Source organism: Salmo trutta, chromosome 2 (genome assembly GCF_901001165.1).
Source record: "Salmo trutta chromosome 2, fSalTru1.1, whole genome shotgun sequence".
Lineage (NCBI taxonomy): Eukaryota > Metazoa > Chordata > Actinopteri > Salmoniformes > Salmonidae > Salmo > Salmo trutta.
Genome location: NC_042958.1, coordinates 20,105,932 through 20,120,238, shown reverse-complemented (window position 1 = coordinate 20,120,238; position 14,307 = coordinate 20,105,932). Strand labels below are relative to the sequence as shown.

Genomic DNA, 14,307 nt, shown 5'->3' with positions numbered 1-14,307 from the left:
AGAGGGCATCAGCTGTGTATAACTGATGGCAAAGCAGTGGAGTGGAAAGCATACAAACATGGAAATAGAGGGGGGAGAGGGGGGCGGGGTGGAGGGGGATCATCCACATGAGTATCCTGGGAGCAAACACTATATTCAAAAAAGGTTACCATGGTTTTACTGAGTAACATATTTTATTAAACCATCTTATCTTAAACCTGAGCGATGCAATAACAGATCAGAATATATGCCCCCTACCGGTCTCCCTCAGACCTTTTCATGAGTCATCGTTGCAGTGTTATAACTGTCTCAGTATATCTGGGCAGTCCTCCAGCGTCAGATGACACAGCGTCAGTCAAGTTTTCAAAACAACATCAGTGTGATGCTGGGGGGAGAATAAGAAGAAAACTATGGTAAGGAAAGTGTTAATCCTGTGTGCTAATTGACTCATATTGTTTTGAATGCATGACGTACAGTACAGAGGGTGGTATGGTCAACTGTCTGTTACATTTCTTAGTTGATTCATATATTTTGTATTACAGCCATGATAAATATTGTTATTTTTCTTGCCAATACAGTATCTAGTAATAATGTTTTCAATTTCAATTATTCAAAATTCACATTTTGTCATCCAGTACAATAAAAACAGAGAAAAACTGAAAAGCTGAAGTACATTTCAAGAGAGAGCCATTTTAACCACTAATTCTGTTTCTGTTGGACTACATGACACAGACGGCTTCGACGGTGGCAGAAAGAGCCATAGGGGCAATCATTGGAGCAGCTGTGGCAGACGCAGCAGGTCATTTCATGGGACTGATATCTTTTTATCTTTTCATTAACAATAATATCCCAATAAGATACTGCAGCACTGGCTCAAACATAGCTCTGATGTAATGTCTTGGTGTTAATCAGTATGAGACAGCTGCACAGCTGCCAATGATGATATTAAGAGTATAAAAGGGTGTTACCCTACTCTGCCTTCTCAACAAAGTTCAACAACAGTGTTATAAAATCAATAATGTTCCATTAGAATTAAAGTACATACAATCAATGTCATATGGATTGATTAACATTGCGCTCTTGCTTTGTGCAATATTACAAGCCGTACACATACAGTATGGCAATTTATGATCTGGACTCATTCTAGAATTGGAAAGTGGAAAGTGTTCAATATCATTATGTCTAATAACCACAGTACATAACACATACCGAAGACTGAATATTATGACAGGGAAGTCATAATATAAGCTGATGAAACCTCTATTTCTGGTTGTAGATACCTTATACTACATCCACAGGAAATAAGGGTCACAGACTATAACAATGACTCAATACATTAGGTCTATACCAAAATAAAAGTCAAAATACAACTAAGGTTACACTAATATCAGTCCAGTAACTTTCTCTATTCAATGTACCCCACCCCAACAGCCCAGCCCATGCATTGGATTTACAACCCAGAGCGACTCAAGGAGGTTCTGTCAGATCTGGAACCGTGTCCCGAGTTCCGCCCTCAGTCTGCTAACCCATTCTACCGCAGAGTGACCGGAGAGCAGACGTGCTACGGAGACCAGGCCTATGTACTACTAGAGTCACTCAGTCAATGTGGAGGTAGCATACTGACACTAAATAGGACAAACATCCAATGGCCTAATGTCTTGCTAAATAAAGAACATTTCATGTCGAGTTTGTTTTATCGTGTTCACTCCATGAATGACTTAATATACTCATATGCTTTATGTTTTTATTGGTAATCACTAGATGTGAACGTGGAGGACTTGACCAAGCGCATCTACAAGTTCTTTGGCCCAGACACTGTGTATGATCTTCCTCTCAATAACCCATACAGACAAAAGAACGGTAGGCAACCAATCAGCCGTCATTTCCTGTATGTGTATAAACTGTTGCTTTTCTGTGCCCCATCATCTGACCTATGACAAGAGAAACAGTATAAAAAAGTGAATAACTGACTAGGCATCTGGTCCCACAGAGGGGTAGAGTGGTTGTGTGCTTTTGTCAGTTTTTATACCACAGAGTTCTGTTCTATCCTTTGGTAACTTATGGGGAATCCCCTTTTGAAAAGACGATGTTCCGGACAATGACACTTTCCTATTGGGATATCATGAAGCCAGGGTTTTTAAACTATTCTCCACAGTAAGGTTATTGAACATGTAAACTCAGCAAAAAAAGAAACGTCCCTTTTTCAGGACCCTGTCTTTCAAAGATAATTCGTAAAAACCTAAATAACTTCACAGATCATTGTAAAGGGTTTAAACACTGTTTCCCATGCTTGTTCAATGAACCACAAACAATTAATGAACATGCACCTGTGGAACGGTCGTTAAGACACTAACAGCTTACAGACGGTAGGCAATTATGGTCACAGTTATGAAAACTTAGGACACTAAAGAGGCCTTTCTACTGACTCTGAAAAACACCAAAAGAAAGATGCTCATCTGCGTGAACCTGCCTTAGGCATGCTGCAAGGAAGCATGAGGACTGCAAATGTGGCCAGGGCAATAAATTGCAATGTCCGTACTGTGAGACGCCTAAGACAGCGCTACAGGGAGACAGGACGGACAGCTGATCGTCATCGCAGTGGCAGACCACGTGTAACAACACCTGGATCGGTACATCAGAACATCACACCTGCGGGACAGGTACAGGATGGCAACAACAACTGCCCGAGTTACACCAGGAACGCACAATCCCTCCATCAGTGCTCAGACTGTCCGCAATAGGCTGATAGAGGCTGAACTGAGGGCTTGTAGGCCTATTGTAAGGCAGGTCCTCACCAGACATCATCGGCAACAACGTCGCCTATGGGCGCAAACCCACCGTCACTGGACCAGACAGGACTGGCAAAAAGTACTCTTTGCTGACGAGTTGCGGTTCTGTCTAACCAGGGGTGATGGTCGGATTTGCGTTTATCGTCGATGGAATGAGCGTTACATCGAGGCCTGTACTTTGGAGCGGGATCAATTTGGATGTGGAGGGTCCGTCATGGTCTGGGGCAGTGTGTCACAGCATCATCAGACTGAGCTTGTTGTCATTGCAAGCAATCTCAACGCTGTGCATTACAGGGAAGACATCCTCCTCATGTGGTACCCTTCCTGCAGGCTCATCCTGACATGACCCTCCAGCATGAAAATGCCACCAGCCATACTGCTCGTTCTGTGCGTGATTTCCTGCAAGACAGGAATGTCAGTGTTCTGCCATGGCCAGCGAAGAGCCCAGATCTCAATCCCATTGAGCACGTCTGGAACCTGTTGGATCGGAGGGTGAGGGCTAGGGCCATTCCCCCCAGAAATGTCCAGGAACTTGCAGGTGCCTTGGTGGAAGAGTGGGGTAACATCCACAGCAAGAACTGGAAAATCAGGTGCAGTCCACGAGGAGGAGATGCACTGTAGTACTTAATGCAGCTGGTGGCCACACTAGATACTGACTGTTACTTTTGATTTTGACCCCCCCCCCGCAGTTGACAGTGAGAGGACGTTTCTTTTTTTGTTGAGTTTATATTTTTTTCAGTCAGCTAAAGCTGTTCACTCTCAATTGAAATGTAAAGGTCCTAAAGCTGTCCTCCCCATTGATGGCCCTTGGAGAAACGCAAGTCTCAAAGCCTTCATGAGGAACGTGGATGCAGGAAAAGAAGAGACAGGTACAGTAACAAAAAGATCACCAGCCGAAAGGAAGCACGTCTGTCCTGGGTTAATTTATTATGAGTTACATTTAGACACAACCTGTTTGAACAAAGTACAAGCTGTCAAATCGCTGATTCCATCTGTCACTGATTCCTCACCTCCCTCTCAAGGCGCATTGGAGGATAGTCTCCAAGGTCCCTCTCCGTAGACCTCCTCCAATGAGCTTTGAGAGGGACGTGAGGAATTGAGGGAATCAAAGATTTTACTTTTTCACTCTCCATTTCAGGATGTGACGTGGACTGTCAGATGGACGGGGTCACCAAGATGGCTCCTGTTGTGGCAATGTTTGCTGGGATGCCAGAGATGTTGGAGAAGGTGGAGACGGCCATACGTGTAACCCAGAACAACGATGTGTGTGTGGCCATGACACTGGCTGCAGCAAGGTACTGTAGGCCTATAGAGCAGAAAATGGCTCTTAATTCATAAATTGTGTAATTTATCTCATTACTCACGTCCATTAACCGTGCTTAATAACACAATCCATGCTTAATAGGCTCCCAAGTGGCGCAGCGGTCTAAGGCACTGCATCTCAATGCTAGTGGCGTCAATGCAGACCCCCTGGTTTGAATCCAGGTTGTATCACAACAGGTTGTGATTGGGAGTACCATAGGGTGGCGCCCAGTGTCATCCAGGTTTGGCCGGTGTAGGCCGTCATTGTAAATAATCATTTGTTTCCTAGCTGACTTGCCTAGCTAAATAAAAGTTTAAAAAAATGTTTTACAAAAATAAAATACTGACTATGGTTGTGGTAGGTACAATTTACGAGATTATGCCATATCTAAACTGAACAAAAAATAGAAATGCAACATGGAAAGGTCACATGTTTCATGAGCTGAAATAAAATATCCCCCAAAAATTCCATAAGCACAAAAAGCTTATTTCTCTAAAATGTTGTACACCAATTCATTTACATCCCTGTTAGTGAGCATTTCTCCTTTGCCAAGATAATCCATGTAGTATATCAAGAAGGTGATTATGTACCTAGCCGGTGGGCATTCCGGTGGGGTGCCCCCACCCAGGCAGTGGCAGTGCTGGCAACACTAGCTGCAGTAACCCATGGGGAGGGGGTCACACTCGGACATTCAGAGAGGGGGTATATTATTGTGACCCTGGTGGCACAAAATCAAAAGTCTGACTGCATGGAGATGCTTGGGAATATGGTCAATACGGGGGACCGTACTGTGGGTGTTTCAGGGAAAAGGTGTACATTTGACCTCCATCATGTAGGATATGACAATGGTTAATAAAATCTCTCAATTTCTGCCCATTTTTTGCGCGGTCTTGCAGGCTTTCTAATGCAGCTGCAACTCTAAGTGCATTTGTAAATCAAGACCTTTCTTGAGTTGGGCTCTGGGATGGTACAACTGTTGAGAATGTGAGCTTATGGTTGTGTGGGGGAAAGGGTTGAGTGTGTGTGGGTGTATGTGTGTATCCCACAACTGTTGTGAAGGAGTAAAAGATGTTAGGGACAATAGAGGATGATCCACAGCTGTATATAATACAAATCGAGGTGAGGGCGATGGAAATGCATTTGGCAATTGATTTACTTCAATTCGGTAAATGGCACTGTGTGCTCTTTTCGAAGGATGGATCCCAGTCTGTTCAGGGCTATGGGATACGGGGGGTCGGGGGGTGGTCTGCCGGGCATTGGGATGACAACCCAACTAGGGATGAGGAAGGCTTTTAGCGGGTGGAATAGTAGGGACCAATTGGAGGTTTACTTAGTAGCAATGCAAATATCATGGAACAGCTATATACACACTCAATCATCATGTTACTTTTTAATGGTACATTTACAAACATATATTTTCATAAATATAATTTAAAGTTGTGTCTCATTATGGTAAGTGGTGAAATAAGTATAGCCAGTTACAATTGTAATGGCCCAGCAGATAATAAGAAAAGATGATCAGTATTTACCTGGCTAAAAGAGAAGGAATATAATATCTATTGTTTACAGGAAACCCATTCAACAATTTAAAATTAAGTTTTGTGGAAAAAGAACTGGGGGGCGAAATATATTTCTCCCATGGGCAAAGAAATTCAAAAGGGGTGATGGTTTTAATTAACAGTAATTTTGATCCAAATGTGCAAATTGTCCAAACAGATTATCAGATTATATGGATTATTTTAAATATGCTATTGGACAATAAACCGATATGGCTTATTAACCTATACGGTCCGAATAATGATGATCCAAGCTTCTTTGAAATATAAGAATTTATCAACTCTACAAGCAACACTAGACTCTATTATTATGGTGGGAGATTTTAATACGGTCTTAAATACTTCTATGGACCGAAAATGAAATCACACTACAAACTATCACCCTCAGTCACTCAAGGAAATCATGAATGTCATGGATATATTTGAATTAGTGGATATATGGAGACTTAAATACCCTGACCTAGTGAGATATACATGGCGGAGGCTTAATCAAGCTAGTCGTCTTGACTACTTTCTTATGCCATTCTCTCTGGCACCAAAAGTTTTAAGGGGTTGATAGGGGACAGAATGCGGTCGGATCATCACATAATTGGCATATATATACTACTCTTACAGAATTTCCACATGGGCGAGGATATTGGAAATTTAATCAAAGCCTACTAGATGATAAATTGTTTAGAACTAGGACAGAAGAATTTATAACTGACTTTTTCAGACATAACATAGGTACAGCAGATCCCCTTATTGTATGGGACACTTTTAAGTGTGCCTTTAGAGGCCATGCATTCAGTACTCATCTATAAAACAAAAGCAATTTAGGTCAAAAGAGTCCATATTAACAAAGTAAATTGAAGGACTAACAGTACAGTTAGATAGCAATAAAAACGGTACCATAGAGGCACAGAGGAAAAACAAAAAGAAATGGAGGAACTTATTCAAGAAAGATCCAGTGTAATATATTATAAAAAATAAAGCGAACTGGATGGAATATGGGGAAAAAAATGCACCAAATTATTTTTCAATCTTCAATATAGAAATGCTACCAAAAATGTTTTATTAAAACTTGTTACAAATGATGGAGTCACGCATGATTCACCAAATTATATTTTGAAAGAGGAAGTAAAGTACTTTAAGATTTTGTTTTTCGTTTCAGGCTCCTCCATCTCCACTAACTGAAACTAATTGTATGGATTTTTTTCCTAATAATAATGTAAAATTAACATCTGTACAGAGACTCATGTGAAGGCCAAATTACAGAGGAGGAACTGCTTGATGCAATTGGGGCCTTTAAGGATGGGAAAACTCCAGGGCTGGATGGCATACCAGTGGAAGTATACAAAACTTTTTTTGATATACCCAAAGGACCATTATTAGCATGTTTTAACCACTCCTATATAAATGGTAGATTATCAGACACGCAACAAGAAGGTCTGATATCATTATTACTGAAACAGGACCCAAGTGGTATATATAAAGATCCAGTCCATAAAAACAATTGGAGCCCTCTTACACTTCAGTGTTGAGATGCAAAAATCCTAGCAAAATGCTTGGCGCATAGAATTAAAAAAGTATTGTCAGATATTATTCATCCTAATCAGACAGGTTTTTTACATGGACGATACATTGGAGATAATATAAGACAAGTACTGGAAACAATAGAATACTATGAAATATCGGGGACAGGCCTGGTTTTCATAGCTGATTTTGAAAAGGCTTTTTGAAAAGTACGACTGGAGTTTATATATAAATGCCTAGAATATTTCAATTTTGGGGAATCTCTTATAAAATGGGTTAACGTTATGTATAGTAACCCTAGGTGTAAAATAGTAAATAATGGCTACATCTCAGAAAGTTTTAAACTATCTAGAGGAGTAAAACAAGGTTGTCCACTATCGGCATATCTATTTATTATTGCCATCGAAATGTTAGCTGTTAAGATTAGATTAAACAATAATATTAAGGGATTAGAAATCCGTGGCTTAAAAACTAAGGTGTCATTGTACGCCGATGATTCATGGTTTCTTTTAAAACCACAATTAGAGTCTCTCCACGGCCTCATAGAGGATCAATATACTTTTGCTATCCTCTCTGGATTAAAACCAAATTATGATAAGTATTACGTATCGGATCACTAAAAAATGCAAATTTTACATTACCATGTAGTTTACCAATTACTCCAATTGGGGGATCGGTGGTAGGGTTTGCGGGGAATAATAATAAGGGTATATTCTTTAAAAAAGTATGTCTATATAGGTATGTGTATGTATATATGTGTATATGTATGCATGCATATATGGATATATATTTACCAAAAAAATATATGGGGGATTGGAAATGATGCAGACAATTACATTGATGGAAGCAATATTCTTTCCGCAATATTAAGCTGATCCACCCCTAAAAAAAGAATATTTAAAAATAAAAAATTGAAAAAAAATTGAAAAAAATGGGGGTTAAACAAGATGATCATTACACAGGTGCACCTTGTGCTAGGACAATAAAAGGCCACTCTAAAATGTGCAGTTTTGTCACACAACGCAACTGTAACGGCCGTCGTATGAATTGGACCAAGGCGCAGCGAGTTGAGTGCTCATTTTGACATTTATTTTAAATAACCAAACACTTCACGAAAACACGAAAACGGCCGACACCATAACAGTTTGCAGGCTAACCCTAGCAGTGCAAAACAACCTCCCACAATTCCCAAAACAAACATACTCCTAATTATAGGACCTTCAATCAGAGGCAACGATAACCAGCTGCCTCCAATTTAAGGCCCCAATGCCAATTACTAAACATAGAAAGAAACACCCTAGAAACAGACATAGAACTATACAACATAGAACTAAACCAAAAACCCCGGAAACATAAATCAAACGCCCCTCTACCTAAACACACACTCAAAACCATATAAAACAAATACCCCCTGCCACGTCCTGACCAAACTCTAATTACAAATAACCCCTTTACTGGTCAGGACGTGACAGCAACGCCACAGATGTCTCAAGTTTTGAGGGAGAGTGCAAGTGGCATGCTGACTGCAGGAATTTCCACCAGAGCTCTTGCCAGAGAATTTATTGTTAATTTCTCTACCATAAGCCGCTTCCAACATTGTTTTAGAGAATTTGACAGTACGTCTAACCGGTCTCACAACCACAGACCACGTGTATGGCTTCGTGTGGACGAGCGGTTTGCTGATGTCAACATTGTGAACAGAACGCCGCATTGGTGGTGGGGTTATGGTATGGCAAGGCATAAGCTATGGATAACAAACACAATTGCATTTTATCAATGTCAATTTGAAAGCACAGATATACTGTGACGAGATCCTGAGGCCCATTGTCGGGCCATTCATCCGCCATCACCTCATTTTCTCCATCATAATGCACGGCCCCATGTCGCAAGGATCTGTACACAGTTCCTGGAAGCTGAAAATGTCCCAGTTCTTCCATGGCTTGCATACTCACCAGACATGTCACCCATTGAGCACGTTTGGGATGCTCTGGATCGATGTGTACGACAGCATGTTCCAGTTCCTGCCAATATCCAGCACCTTCGCACAGCCTGATCAACTCTATGCGAAGGAGATGTGTCGCGCTGCATGAGGCAAATGGTGGTCACACCAGATACTGACTGGTTTTCTGATCCACGTCGCTACCTTCTTTTTTTTAAGGTATCTGTGACAAACAGATGCATATCGGTATTCCCAGTCATGTGAATTCCATAGATGAGGGCCTAATGAATTTATTTCAATTGACTGATTTCCTTATATGAACTGTAACTCAGTAAAATCTTTGAAATTGTTGCATGTTGAGTTTATACATTTGTTCAGTATGCATTTCTTGTCAGGTTCCTGGAGCATTTCATCCTGAATGGTTCTGACCCCAATGCTCTGGACTCAGTGTTGGCCCAGCTCAACGACCCAAACAGAAACAACCCTCAGGATCTGGACAGGGCTGTCATTGGTACAACTAATGCCGCTCCCGCTTATAAACATTCACAATCTTTCTGCTCATGCATTATTAGGGCTTCATCCCAAATGGCACCCTATTCCATGTTTATGTAATGATGAAGTAGCCTTAAAATAAAATGTGCTGTCACTACTTTGTCAGTACACATAGGTATTGAGTCTCCTATGGTTACCCGACTTATACAGATTGAAATGTACACATTGTTAAAGGCTGGACTCTCGTAATGTAGGTCTATGCAGTTTACGCAAACTTTGGACCAGGGCCCATAGAGCTCTGGTCAAAAGTAGTGCACTATTTAGGGAATAGGGTGCCATTTGATGTGCAACCTAGCTAGAATGTTAAGTAAGGATGTAGATCTCAACTGATTTATTTTACTAATCTCCTGTGAGCGTTAGATTATACATATTGTATATTAAATATGAATACAATGGTGGGAACAGCCAAATCTCAGCCAGTCAAAACCTAAAAAGGTAACACAGGACTGTAAAATGTAAATGGAATAGAATCTTGAGTGGCAGGTTAATGAAGAAAATAGGATTTTTCCCCAAAGTATGGTAATAAAAAATGCATATGGGAAGTGTTAAATGTTGCATTTCACTCTGCCTTTCACCATTGCAGCACAAATCTGTCAGGTGAAGGACAACTTAGCCAAGCCTTCCCCAGAGCTGATACCTGCTGTGTTCACTAACACATGAGGTAGGTCCCACACACACACACACACACACACACACACACACACACACACAAGGTAGGTGGCGTCGCCAGCACGGCTGTGGCAGCAGCAGGGTCCAGTCTGTCGACTTGGCACCGTAACCACACCATCCCAGTCAGCACATCCGTTAGTTAGTTAGTTAGTTAGTTAGTTAGTTAGTTAGTTAGTTAGTTAGTTAGTTAGTTAGTTAGTTAGTTAGTTAGTTAGTTAGTTAGTTAGTTAGTTAGTTAGTTAGTTAGTTAGTTAGTTAGTTAGCTAGTTAGTTAGTTAGCTCTGGTCTAAGAAAGTGCTTTCCTTCTCTCTAGTCTTTGATCCCGTCATTAATGAACCCGTCCTTAAATTTCCCTCCCGTCTGAAGTGGGAGACGGGAGCTCCTGCATCTTTGGAGCTAAAACGCATGTTAGGATGTGTGTAACTCATGTTAGGATGTGTGTAACTCATGTTAGGATGTGTGTAACTCATGTTAGGATGTGTGTAACTCATGTTAGGATGTGTGTAACTCATGGTAGGATGTGTGTAACTCATGGTAGGATGTTTGTAACTCATGTTAGGATGTGTGTAACTCATGTTAGGATGTGTGTAACGTGTGTAACTCATGTTAGGATGTGTGTAACTCATGTTAGGATGTGTGTAACTCATGTTAGGATGTGTGTAACTCATGTTAGGATGTGTGTAACTCATGGTAGGATGTGTGTAACTCATGGTAGGATGTTTGTAACTCATGTTAGGATGTGTGTAACTCATGTTAGGATGTGTGTAACGTGTGTAACTCATGTTAGGATGTGTGTAACTCATGGTAGGATGTGTGTAACTCATGTTAGGATGTGTGTAACTCATGTTAGGATGTGTGTAACTCATGTTAGGATGTGTGTAACTCATGTTAGGATGTGTGTAACTCATGGTAGGATGTGTGTAACTCATGGTAGGATGTGTGTAACTCATGGTAGGATGTGTGTAACTCATGTTAGGATGTGTGTAACTCATGTTAGGATGTGTGTAACTCATGTTAGGATGTGTGTAACTCATGGTAGGATGTGTGTAACTCATGTTAGGATGTGTGTAACTCATGGTAGGATGTGTGTAACTCATGGTAGGATGTGTGTAACTCATGTTAGGATGTGTGTAACTCATGGTAGGATGTGTGTAATTCATGTTAGGATGTGTGTAACTCATGTTAGGATGTGTGTAACTCATGGTAGGATGTGTGTAACTCATGTTAGGATGTGTGTAACTCATGTTAGGATGTTTGTAACTCATGTTAGGATGTGTGTAACTCATGTTAGGATGTGTGTAACGTGTGTAACTCATGTTAGGATGTGTGTAACTCATGGTAGGATGTGTGTAACTCATGTTAGGATGTGTGTAACTCATGTTAGGATGTGTGTAACTCATGGTAGGATGTGTGTAACTCATGGTAGGATGTGTGTAACTCATGGTAGGATGTGTGTAACTCATGTTAGGATGTGTGTAACTCATGTTAGGATGTTTGTAACTCATGTTAGGATGTGTGTAACTCATGTTAGGATGTGTGTAACTCATGTTAGGATGTTTGTAACTCATGTTGGTGTATTCCTCCCTTCCCCTCTCAGTTCAAAAGGATTTATTGACATGGAAAATGTAACCACATACACTGCCCAATAAAACTTAAGAAATATATTGAATGATTGATGACATGAGTAAATAGTATGAAGACAATTACCTCTTGGTCCTTATCTGTGTCTGCGGTTCCTATCCCCAGCCTTGCCAGGTGCATTCCAGGGAGCGCTGCACGGGGTCCTGACACTGAGCCAGCTGGAGGAGGCAGTCAGGGGAACCATGCGCCGCGGGGGATGCACCGCCAGTAGGGCCTCATTCATAGGGGCCTGTTTTGGAGCACAGGTAGGGTTGGAGCAAAACCCTACATTTACATTTTGGTCATTTAGCAGGTGTTCTTATCCAGAGCAACTTACAGTCAGTTATACTGTATGGCCCATGCAAATATTATCCAAATATGGAACTTTTATTCATCAGGAGCTAGCTAGTATTTCAAGTAGCTAGTATTTACATAGTTGTTACATAGTCATTTGATTGTAAGACATTCCACACAGCGGGATATTCAAACCTAATTATTCAAGTTATTTGTTCTGTAAGTCAACCTTCCTCCAATTTATAAATGTTGACTATAAGGTGTAGCCTATATAATGAGTAAGCAATAAAAAAATGTTTCTGTATCCCGTGTCCATAGTTTCAGCCTGGGTAATGAGTTTGACCTCGGATGGATTGCTTTGTGTCTGCTCTGAAGGCTTAGCATTTTATATACTGTAGCCTTTATCTGTTCCTCCTCCCTTGTCTTTCCAGACAGGTCTTCAGGGAATCCCAGAGTCTTGGAAGAACAGGACCCTCAAATATCCTGTGCTGCTGGGACTGGCTAAGAAAGTTGTAGACTCACAGCAAGCCTAGATTTGGCACATCGTGTTAAAGGCAGTTATGCAAATGTATATTACTAAATGAATGTATTGCTAAAGCTGATTAACATAACCAGTCCAACATATTATTAGGGAATATGAATTATGTATTGATGTCTTTTTTTTACAATTGCTTTGTAAGCCCATTTTATAACACAGTTGTACTTTGACAAAACAGTTTATGAAAGTTACATTCTAAAGTAACATTTGACAGATGTAACTTGAACCTTGTTGCTCTGTCAAAGCTGCAGTATGTTGCAAAATGATGAGTATATGAAATCTGGAATATTCTTGTCATGTATACATTAGGATTAAAAGAGGAAGGAAACTCGTGGTCCATTTTTGAGGTAACTGAGTATGTCAAATGAATTAACACAGAATCTAAACTAGATGAGGAAGATTACAAATAGCATTTGTGTGTTGTAGTGCTTGCATGTATAGGAAATGATTAACTTATCACATATTGCAGTTGTTTACTTTAACTTAGCTACAGCTCTGAAATACTGTCTCTATGGTTTTGGGTGGTTTTTGAGTTGAAATAACCTCTGCTCTGGTTAGAGAAACTGAGGGCTTGCAATAATTTAAAGAACAGAAATGTATTTTGCAAAAGAGGAAATGAATTTCAGCAAGTTTCAATACTCTATCTCTTTCTCTCTCTGGCATGGGTTCTGTTGAAGTGAAATAACAGAGACACAAAGATTTACCGTGCTGAAACAACTGAAGGGACTGCAACTTATCCCTCCCTCAAAGGAGTTAGTCTGTTTTCTTAAAACTGCTGACTTCCATATTACCATGTTCTCAATGGCTCCTCTGATGATTTTGAATATACTCTCTGCATAAAATGAAGCCATTATCTTAATATCTTTGACATGGAGTGTGGTTATGAAAACAGGAATATAAGACGTAATGCAGTGTAAAGCCTTTCATTGGTTTGCATGGCTCTGGCTATACGATGTGGTGAAAGTTGACTAGTAGACGTTATAATTTAGGGCAGTATACCTGAATTACATTATATGCACTTGTAAAATCATAGATAGTGACTTTGCTAACATCGACTACTACTTATTTATGCGGCTGGCATAATTTAAAACAGCTACATTGCTCTCTCTAACCGGAGGCCATGGCTAGTCAGATCAGCATTCAAAACTACAACCTGTTAATGGCTTATTAAGTTTGCTTAAACTGCATAGGCCTACATTACAAGAGTCCAGCCTTAAACAATGTGTACATTTCAATCTGTATAAGTCGGATAACCATAGGAGACTCAATACCTATGTGTACTGACAAAGTAGTGACAGCACATTTTACTTTAAGGCTACTTCATCATTACATTTTCCTCTTGTATTGTTTTGTATGTTAAATATTTCACTAGGTGTGTTATGGTAAACTCACTGCTAGTCATCAGTGAACTGAGGCAACACAACACAGCCCTTCCAACAGGAGGAACATCAGTGTATCAATGTGTGTCTGTCTATGAGTAATGAGGGGAAGTCATTTGATCCCTCGCACCTACTTCCCCTTACCCAGCAGGCACCACAGCAGGTAACCGGCTG

General features: G+C 40.5%; 1 pseudogene; it reads left to right on the top strand.

The window, feature by feature from the left end:
- The first annotated feature begins 295 nt into the window (after positions 1 to 295).
- Positions 296 to 13,088, top strand: LOC115152974 (crystallin J1B-like; annotated as a pseudogene).
- Positions 13,089 to 14,307: the final 1,219 nt, after the last annotated feature.